The following is a 9,456-nucleotide window of genomic DNA, read 5'->3' on the forward strand; positions in this document are numbered from 1 at the left end:
AAACAAAAAGATGATCCATCATCACCTCCCATCAACAAAGGCATCGATAGTGGGCTAGATGCACTGCTCCGATCAGACCTCTAAGACTGGTACTCCCATTTCCCAAGGTATTGCTGGCAGGGTACGGGGTAATCTTCAGTCGGAAGGGTGTTCCCCACTTTAATAATCTCCTTTTAGTTGTTTGCTCCACTAAAGCGTCCAACGCTCATAAATAAATTGATTTGGGGTTACGATAAAGTGCATCTAAAGCACACATGTAAAAGGTGAGCATGATTGCAGGGAAGGGGGGATAACCGATTAATATTGCCCACGTTTCCGGTGTTTGTATTGGGAGGGGGAGGGGGGATGGAGGGTGTGACATTATTAAAGTTCTCAGAGCGATGGCTTGGGAAAAATATAATATTTCCACGATAAGCAAAGTAAATGAACGAATACTAGATATGCTTGCGGTTAGAGGGAACTACGGTTATAGCTTCATCAACGACAAAATATAGTTATATCTATTCATCGTTCGATGGGAATCCCAGGAGGAAATGATGGGGGGATTACTTTTATCTAGAGCATTTCCATGGGAAATGCCTTAACTTTCACATCGAAACGTTAAATATTGATTCATGACAGGGATCAAATCAATATGGCCTGGGAATACTATATACTTTATTTATTGTGGGTATATGCAGATTTTTTTTTGTGTAATTCAATTACGCTTTCAAATGCCATCTTGAAAGTTTTCATATCCGTTTCCCTTGGCTCCAGCCATGGAATTTTGAATCAATTCAAACTCTGTAAGAAAAGAAATAATTCTGTTTATAATCCACCACTATAAGACCCGATTGAGGGCCATTAGAGTGGACGGTGGGGCCGATTGAGGGCCTTTTTGTTGGACATCCCCAGGGCCCAGTCTGTCGAAGTTTTGTTGCCACAAAAGATGGAACTGCCCCCCTCCTTAGTGGAAAGAACTTTCACTCGCTGCAGAGAATGGATTCTTCTCCCATTTCCCCCTCAAATAACCCTCGAAACCTCACGCTCACGCACTACAAATTTATGTGAGCTTTCAATTTTATAATTGTATAAATAAACAACTATTAGTGGGTCCGAAATGCGACATAATTGTCCGGTAATCCTAACTAATGAACCGAAACAGCAACCAAAGGCCGAAACCCCAAAGATGAACATGAAAAATGGTCAATTTTTATGCTGAAAAGAAATGGGGAAAGGGCATGGAAATGGGCATGGAAATGGGAATGAAAATGCAGATCAGACCTGTCCACAGTCCACAGTCCCCGGTGCCCGAACCACGTCCGGGCCTCTCTCTGACCAGACCACCAGGTGTCACCGTCTCACGGTTGTTGTTGGGGGCCCCATATCTTGGGGGGGGGAAACCGAAATCAAACGAATAAAAAACGAATAAATAGAAACATTTCTGGGGCCCCAAGAAAATAGTCAAAGAGAAGGGGGGCAGGAGGCAGGCGGCAGGCGGCAGGAGGGTGTGGGCAGGGGTTGGGGCTGGGAAAATCGACACAAAATTAAAATTCAAATGCAAATGCAAACAAGCCTATAAAATTGAAAATATTTAATTAAAACGATGCGACACATTTTTTCGGGGGTGGGGGAAAATTGAGGGGAAGCTGGAGCTGGAGCCGGAGCTGGAGCTAGAAGCTTTTCCTTGATTTGAACGTGGGATGCGGTTTTCCGTTGTTGCTACTTTTGTTGTTAACTGTTTGCCTGCTCAAATATTTGGCTGCAACAAAATGTAAAAGAAGAAAGAGGAAAAACAGAAACAGAAACAGAAAGAGAAGCCAAAGAGTAAAAAAAAGTGTTGGTAGAAAACTACAACAGACGGTTGGCCTTTTATTGGTCTGGGAGTCTGTGTGTGTGTGTGATTGTGTTTGTGTGTGTTTGTGCGGGCCACAAATGATGGCCCGGAGACAACGATGGCGACAATGTGACAACCACAACAATGACAAGCAAACCCAAAGCGGCACAAAAAGAGATAGAGACAGAGAGAGGGAGAGGCAGAGGGAGAGGGACAGCCGCAAAGAGGTAGAAAACTCCAAAGCGAAATAGTAAAGGGGAGCCTTCAGACCGCAATGTGGAATACACTCTAACAGCAGGATAACCAAAAGGATTCCAAATGGTATTCGAAATGCTTCGTTCCACAAATCGCAGGCACATAAATTGTTCTCTTTCTTCTCTTCGATCTAGAAGATGACCTTTATAGTAAAATCCCAAATCAACTGAAGCCCAAGTCCATCTAGGAGTTATTTCTGGTCTTTAGGCACTATTGAGGCAAGGCCTTCGGCTTGATTATTTCTTGTTTTTGGATCCCATGCTCCATGCCAAAAGATAAGAGCTATAAAGAGCTTTCTATAAATATGAAAACACTTTCTCTATCGTTATTTTCGATTCAATTGCCGTTCCCCCATGGCTCATCCGAGGCGCACCAAAAAGGCCACCAAGTCGTAATACCCTGCTTTACAGTTTTGGCCTGCAGACTGCTGCGGATTCCTTGTATAATGAGGAGCTCTGGAGGCTGGGCGCAGATTTTATTGCAGCCTCACGTCCACGTCAACAAATGTCCACCGGATGCCTGCAATATATCAAATGAGAGTCGACTGGCCATCCCCATTCCCCCCATCCCTCGGTCGCCCTGTCCCACGGCTATGGGCTGTAGGCTGGAGTGTTTGTCTGGCTTACTTTTAATAATTCCGCCCCGAAGGAACGGCTGGCCTACACAAAGCAACAGCAACAGCAGCAGCAACAAAAATACTCGTAAAAGCAATGACAAAACTATAACAATAGGGAATATCTCTCGAGGCAATCCCAATCCCGAATGCAAGGCAATGCCCGGTCGTCGTCTGGAGTGGCTTCTCCCCTCTCGTGTCCAGCGAGGCATAGAAATTCCCAATCCCCCCTCCCCTCTCCTCTGCCGACTGCTACTCCTCCACAATTCATTCATCCCTACCTACAGATGGTATGTACCTCCCTCCCTCCCTGCAGACACTGTCCAAGCCACTGCCGTTAATTATGGGAAGATTTTTCATTGTACAAATGAGCTGGAAGAACTTTTGTCAGGCCTAATGATGGGCAACGGGGGCAACAAGCAGTAAAGGGGGGCAGGGCAGGGGAGGGAGCTTCCAAAAATTAAGCTGGGAGGCAGTAAAGCCGGAAGAATGCAAATGGGGAGAGGAAAAGAGAAAACTAAATTGGTTTATTACATTCCCTCATTAGGAATGGACAGCAAAGAGAGCGAGGGAGAGAGGGAGTAAGAGCGAGAGGTGAGTATGGATGGTGACAAGAGGGAGGGAGGGGGGAACCCGTCCCGGGAACGCTCTCTTCGTCCGAAATCAACGACAATCAAATAAAGTTTAAATACATATTTTTATTCCATTACACACTCGAAAGGTCTAAGCCCCGCCGCAACGAACGGGCCATGTCTCCCCGAGATAGAGCGAGAGGGAGAAGGGGGAGGGTGAGCGGGAGGGGGAGGGGAGGCGGATGATGGCGATGATGACGATGCTGATGTTCGGATGCGTTCGTGTCCCCGGGTCTGTCTCCGCCAAGTGCTAACGATTTGGCAATGGCCAGAGACACAATGTCCATCAGTGCCGTACCTCCCTCCCTCCCTCACCCCCACCCTTTGTCCACTCCGCAGAGCAAGAGCAGCGCTAAATGTTTTTGCAGCTTTTGATTTTCCTAGAGATGATGTCGTGAGAGTGGGACAGGGAGTGATGGCGGGGGGGCTCCCCCTTTAGAAAGTTCTTGGATAATTTTTGAAATTTATTTTTATTTTTTATTGCTACCCCCCGCCCGCCTTTAACAATCTATTCTCTGGCTATTAATTGTTGTTATAAATAAGAATTAAATCTGCTGCTGTGGGCCAACATTCATAAATTTCAATTTGTTAAGAACGTGATTTTGGTGAACGTCCCAAAGAGATAGAGGGGGGGGGGGGGGGGGGGGGGGGGGGTCACGTGCGCATCTCTAGGAGACGGCCACGAAGGCGAGTGCTTACAGGTTTTCCTTCCTTTTTTTTTGCAGCCTTTTGGCCCAGGCCTTAACTTGACTTTGGCTGACCAAAAGAGGTCTCAGACCCGCAACTCGAGGCGAGCCTCGTCGAAAGGGACGGGGGTGGGGGGCAGACTAGCCTCTGACACCGGAGCGACACTCCACTCCGAATGCGAGGAATGGTGGAGCGTGGAGCGTGGAGCGTGGAGCATTGCCTATACATTGTAACTTGTTGTGGCTCCCCAAACAACATGAAACGAGCCACAGATTGAGGAAAAACGAAGATATAGATACTCTAAGGATCGGAAAAGAAATGTCCATTAAACAACAATTTTATGGGCCATTCAATGAATGAATATACAGCACCGAAAAGGTTGTCTCTTCTGCGATACCCTCGGAACGGCTAGAGGGTATCAGCAGTGCCAGAGCCAGTGCCAGTGCCAGGGCCAGGGCCAGTGCCTGTGTTAGTATAAATTCTCGCCTTTCGTTTTGGCGAGTAGTCACGATTTATGCGAAATCATTATAGGCAAGTATTTCTTTTTTATTTTACGGCGTTTTATCTGCAGGAAGACGACACCAGCCACCAACAGCAGACAATACATATATATATTGGTATATATATATATAGCGTTCACTATAATTGCAGTCAAGTCAATTAAATACATAGATTGCAGCAAGTCGATAAGGCATTAACCTTCCCTCGCTTCCCGATCTCCCTCGCACTCTCGCCCTCTCTTTTTTAGCGCCCAATTGTGCTTTTTGTTTGAGGTTTGCTTGGGTCTTGGGATATTCCTCTGTTTTGGACGGAAAACGGCAGGTCATTTCACTTAGGCCAGAGAGTGGGCTCCGGGCCAGACCCAAAGAGAGTGGCACTGTAGGGAGGACAGAGGTCCGGTCTTCCTTTTTGGCAAGGGAATTTATGAAGACATGAAATGACTTTGATGTTTTTTCTTTGCCCTCCCCCTCCCCCACGACTCCAGCCATGACTTGCAGACGGGGGGAGAATGTTGGCCATTTGTTACGGACAAAACGGTTGGAGGAAGCGCTCTGGGCTTAGGGGTTGTGCGGGTTGTGTTGTCTAAACACCAAATTATAGATAAGATCTAACACGAATATGATTAGACCGCTGGATCAGATCTAGGGCTTGAGACCTTCGTCTAATCTGAATTGCCTAAAATGTCACTTGAGTGTAGGCCTTTACCTCCCTCAAAGTTTCCCGAATGATCTCTCTTAATCCCTATTATTGTACATTCCTCTCTCCATCGTTTTTACCATTAAAATCTATCAAAATTGATTCCGAAAGTGGATTTTTCTGTGGTTAATACTGTATTTCCATCATTCTCCCTCATTTTCATTATTTTGGAATGTCTTCAAATCTGTTTAGTCCCTCGAACAGCCTCCTTCTTGCCTCAATCTACTCTTAATCTTCCCCAGCTCTCCCCAAATACTCAAAGTGTTAAAGGGCAGATAGTAATGGTTGAAATGGCCACCATCCCAATCAAACTGTCTTCTCTCAATCAAGCCACTCAATCAATTTAGTGCGTAGATGAAATTCCCTGCAATAAAAGCGATTAATTAGAGCATCGGACAGAGCAGAGCTGCCGGCTGGAGCGGGCCCCAAACTTCTTACACCTGCCTTTCACTCGTGTCCGTGTGTAACCCTAATACTTGCCCCAACCATCCATCCATTCAGTCCATTCCCTAGAGATAAGACGGCAAGAAAACAAAACACTTGGCACCCAGGGAAGGGGAGGGGGCAGGGCTATGGGATGGGGAATGCGTGTAATCAACACTTTTATGTGATCCCAAATCCAATTCTCAACTAATTACCAAAGCATCGATAGGAATAGGCAATAGGTGGATGTGTGTGTGTGTGTGTGTGTGTGTGGGGCAGTGTGGCAAGTGGAATGGGATTACCTGCATGCCGATTGGGTGGCATTAAAGACCTGCCCTGCCATGCCCACCAAAACGTTATTGTGCGATGTTTATTTACTGAACCGAAAGGAATCCTCAATTCGAACGAATCGAAACTGCAATCCGGCCCCCAGGCACCCAGTGACGGTCCAGTTGCTGCCCCAAAGGCTTAGTGGGGATTTTGGTGGCAGTGTTCTTTCCACAGCTACAGCTATCTGCTTTCGTGTGCAGTTTTGTTTAAACAAAATCAATCCAAATCGATTGCACTACCTTTTTGGCTGGAAAATAAAGACGTAAAGAGCAGGCGCGGAGAGGGGGGGGGGGGGGGAATGGAAAGCCATAAGAGATTAAAGAGGGCCCCTTCCTTGCGATAACAGAGTGGAAATTAAAGCAAACTGGGGGAATGTGCCGCCGGGCAATGCCACTAAAAAGCGGCACTAATACGATGTAAGTACAGTGGAGATTAGGTGGCAAAGACCGAGTGTGTTTAGTTTAAACAGTTCTAGAAAAATATAAGACCAACTTTCATCGAAAATCATTCAGAATCAGAATCATTCAGAATTCCTTCGGTTTTTGTGTATTTTTTTAGTGTTTTTCGATTCTTTAGTTGAAACATAGTCTATGATGTACTGAAAACTACTTAATCTCCTTAATATGTTAGAAAACAATTTTCCGCCCCATTCCACACACCTTAGAGGATATCAGCTAGTCGTGGCTCCTCCTCCTTCCAGGCAGGCAAGCACTTGAGTGTTTATTTACACTCGTCTTCTGTCTTGTGTCCCATTCCCCGCTCTGAAGATCTTTCGGGGCTCTTTTCTGTTTTTAAGTAAGCGATTAATGCGGCGGCTGTCGGTTGGGGGCAGGGGCTGTTGGCTGTTGGCTGGGGGCAGGGGAGGACAATGAAAATTTGTCACTTGACAAAACAGAAACAAAACGATTTCCATTTGGGCGACGACAAATAAGACATGAGGCAGGCACAAGTGCTCCTGCTTCTCCTTCTCCTGTCCTCATTTGGGATTCCTCCTACTTCTGCTTTCTCTCACTCTCTTGAATGAATGCCAATGTATTGGAAGTAAGAGCCAAATCAACAGAACAATCGTCCTCACACACACAGGAGGCATACAGGACGCAGACAGGACGCACACAGGACACAGAGGACACTCTCTCAATGATTGTTATTAGTACATTTGCTTCTGGAGTATATCTAATTTGCCATTGATGTGTGCATTAAGTTTGTATTGAAGGCACAGGACAGGACAGGACAGGACATCGCCAGTGTCGTAAAACATTAGTGTCCCCTGAGATTAGAGCAACAACAGCGCGAAGGAGAGGCGATAGCAGGGGCAGGGACAGGAAACGGCAGAGGAAAAAGGCTGGCTCATCGCCCTTTTATTTGACAGTGGGCCATATTTATTGCCAACTCATTTCAATGCAGGAAGATAGAGAGAGAGAGAGAGAGGGGGAGGGCAAAGCTAGAACTAGAAGAAAGAGGAAAGAGGAGAGACAGGAGCTACGAAAGACAGAAAAAGAGGCGCTACGCAATTCGGACAAAGCGGAAAAGCAAAATACGCCATCAAAATAAATAACAGAAAAACAGACACATACGCACACGCACACCAACACACACACACACACACAACATATGTACGTGTGCGGGAGAGGCTGTAACAGAAGAACCAAAGGAAAGTCAGAAAGCTTAGGCCGGCACTCTCGACTAGAGCATACCCCTGCTACTGCACAGGAACTGGTTTTCATGAGCAGAGAACTAGACTCTCCCAAAGTTTCCACTCTTTCAAGGTGCCTAACCAACTTTTCAATCAATTTAAACACAAAACAGGACAGTACACGAATGTAATATACCCCTTGCACACCTCTCAAGTACGGGGTATAGAAATACAGTAGCACAGCATTCGGCGTTTCCGCAAACAAAACGAAACGTAGTAGCAGCACAAGAAGAGAGAGAGAGAGGGACGGGACCATAGCCTGGGGGAGGGTTACGTTACGTTGCGTTACAGTTACAGTTACTGTTACTGTTTGGTGGCGGCGGCAGTGTCGCGTCCCACCCAAAATGTAATGAAATCCTTTGTGTGAATACGTGTGCGTGTGCGCCAGTGTGCGTTTTGTTTGTCAACTTTTTTGGCCAAGGCGGCGGCAGGCAGCACATAAAAATGCTAATACCCAAACACTACAACAAATTGCGGACCAAATATTGTATAAGTTGTGGAGTGGCTCAGACACCGTCTAACTGTATAATTTCAGCGAGCACTTACCGTTTGAATTCAGCCAGGTGAGGGGGGTGGGAGCAGCAGGAGCTGAAGCAGGAGCAGGAACAGAGTCAAAAGCACCGCTAATCCAAAAGTCCTTTCGGCTCAGAAATTGTGACACACTCGACAGACGCGGCACACACACACACTCACAAAAACCACAGGCACTTGTACAATAATCACTCCGCTCTTTGCGTTGCGAAAAACTTAATTTTCATTCGTATTTTATTCGAATTGCGCTTTTATATTCCGATTGCGAGACGAAATTCAGGAATTTCAAGTGGAAATCTTGTTGGAGCACTTTTCGACGAGCAGCCCCAACAACCGTCTTGTGGCGGCGACGGTGGCAGCGGCGGCGGCGGCAACGATGCTGGCGAACAAGAAAAACTTTTGGCCAACTTCTTAGTTAGAGTGCTTAGGTAAATGGCTTTGAAAACGCGCGCTTCTTAATTATATTCACAAGTTCTTCGCTTCACGCGAGTATAAAGAAAACCACTAATTTTTCCGTACAGCGACGCGCAGCGACCGCGCAGTTTGAAAGTTGGGAGTTTTTTGTTTTTTCTGAGAGACGGAAGGAAAAATATGCCCACCATTTCTAGGGTATGATGAATGTTGCGGGACATGCTGCTCGTTTCCGCGGCACATGAGTCTGGCGCATACAAATGGATGTTGCCGCAATTTTGTGTATGAAATTAACTACTTTTAAGTACTTGCATGTTATTTATTTTGACAAAAACACGGTTTCAACAAAAATGTTCAAAAAAAAAAAAACAGTCTCAGTGCTGTCACGTCAATGTTGCTGGGGACCTAAAAGTGTTGCTGGCAGCAAGCAGACTTCTCGTTAAAATATACCGTCCGAACCTCAGAAATATACCAAAGTATACCGTCTCATTTTTAACATATACCATAAATATACTGACAAATTCAATTTATATGTTACATATTCCGATTTTGATATTCTGTGGAATATTGTTAGCTAGATAGAACATTTAGCCCTGCCCACATCATTTTAGGTAGTTGATGAATAAATTTTCGTGAAGATTGGCTGGTGTTTAGTCCTTGCTTTCATTGTTTTGGGACTACAAATAGTTCAACAAAAAACACAGTCGCAATGTTGCTGGTTTTTAAAAATACCGCCTTCAGTGTTGTTGAGGAAAAACCGCAAGGTAAAATCCAATTCGACTTCGAATATTTTTATGAGGTGAGGTGCGCGGCTTCTCGACATGTTGCTGGGCCGTTTTACCTTGCCGGCAACATGTTTTCTAATGAA

The 9,456-nt window shown here is 45.7% G+C and overlaps 1 protein-coding gene across 1 annotated transcript in view; it reads right to left on the reverse strand.

Annotated features, from left to right (window-relative positions):
* LOC6603159 (protein slit) overlaps positions 1–8,851 on the reverse strand; it is a 53,791-nt gene extending 44,940 nt beyond the window's left edge. The window contains exon 1 of the mRNA XM_026986744.1: positions 8,193–8,851. The gene's annotated coding sequence lies outside the window, so the exon portion shown is untranslated. The remainder of the gene's footprint in view (positions 1–8,192) is intronic.
* Positions 8,852–9,456: the final 605 nt, after the last annotated feature.

This window comes from Drosophila persimilis, unplaced genomic scaffold, assembly GCF_003286085.1.
Source record: "Drosophila persimilis strain 14011-0111.01,24,50 unplaced genomic scaffold, DperRS2 tig00000002-arrow-pilon, whole genome shotgun sequence".
NCBI lineage: Eukaryota > Metazoa > Arthropoda > Insecta > Diptera > Drosophilidae > Drosophila > Drosophila persimilis.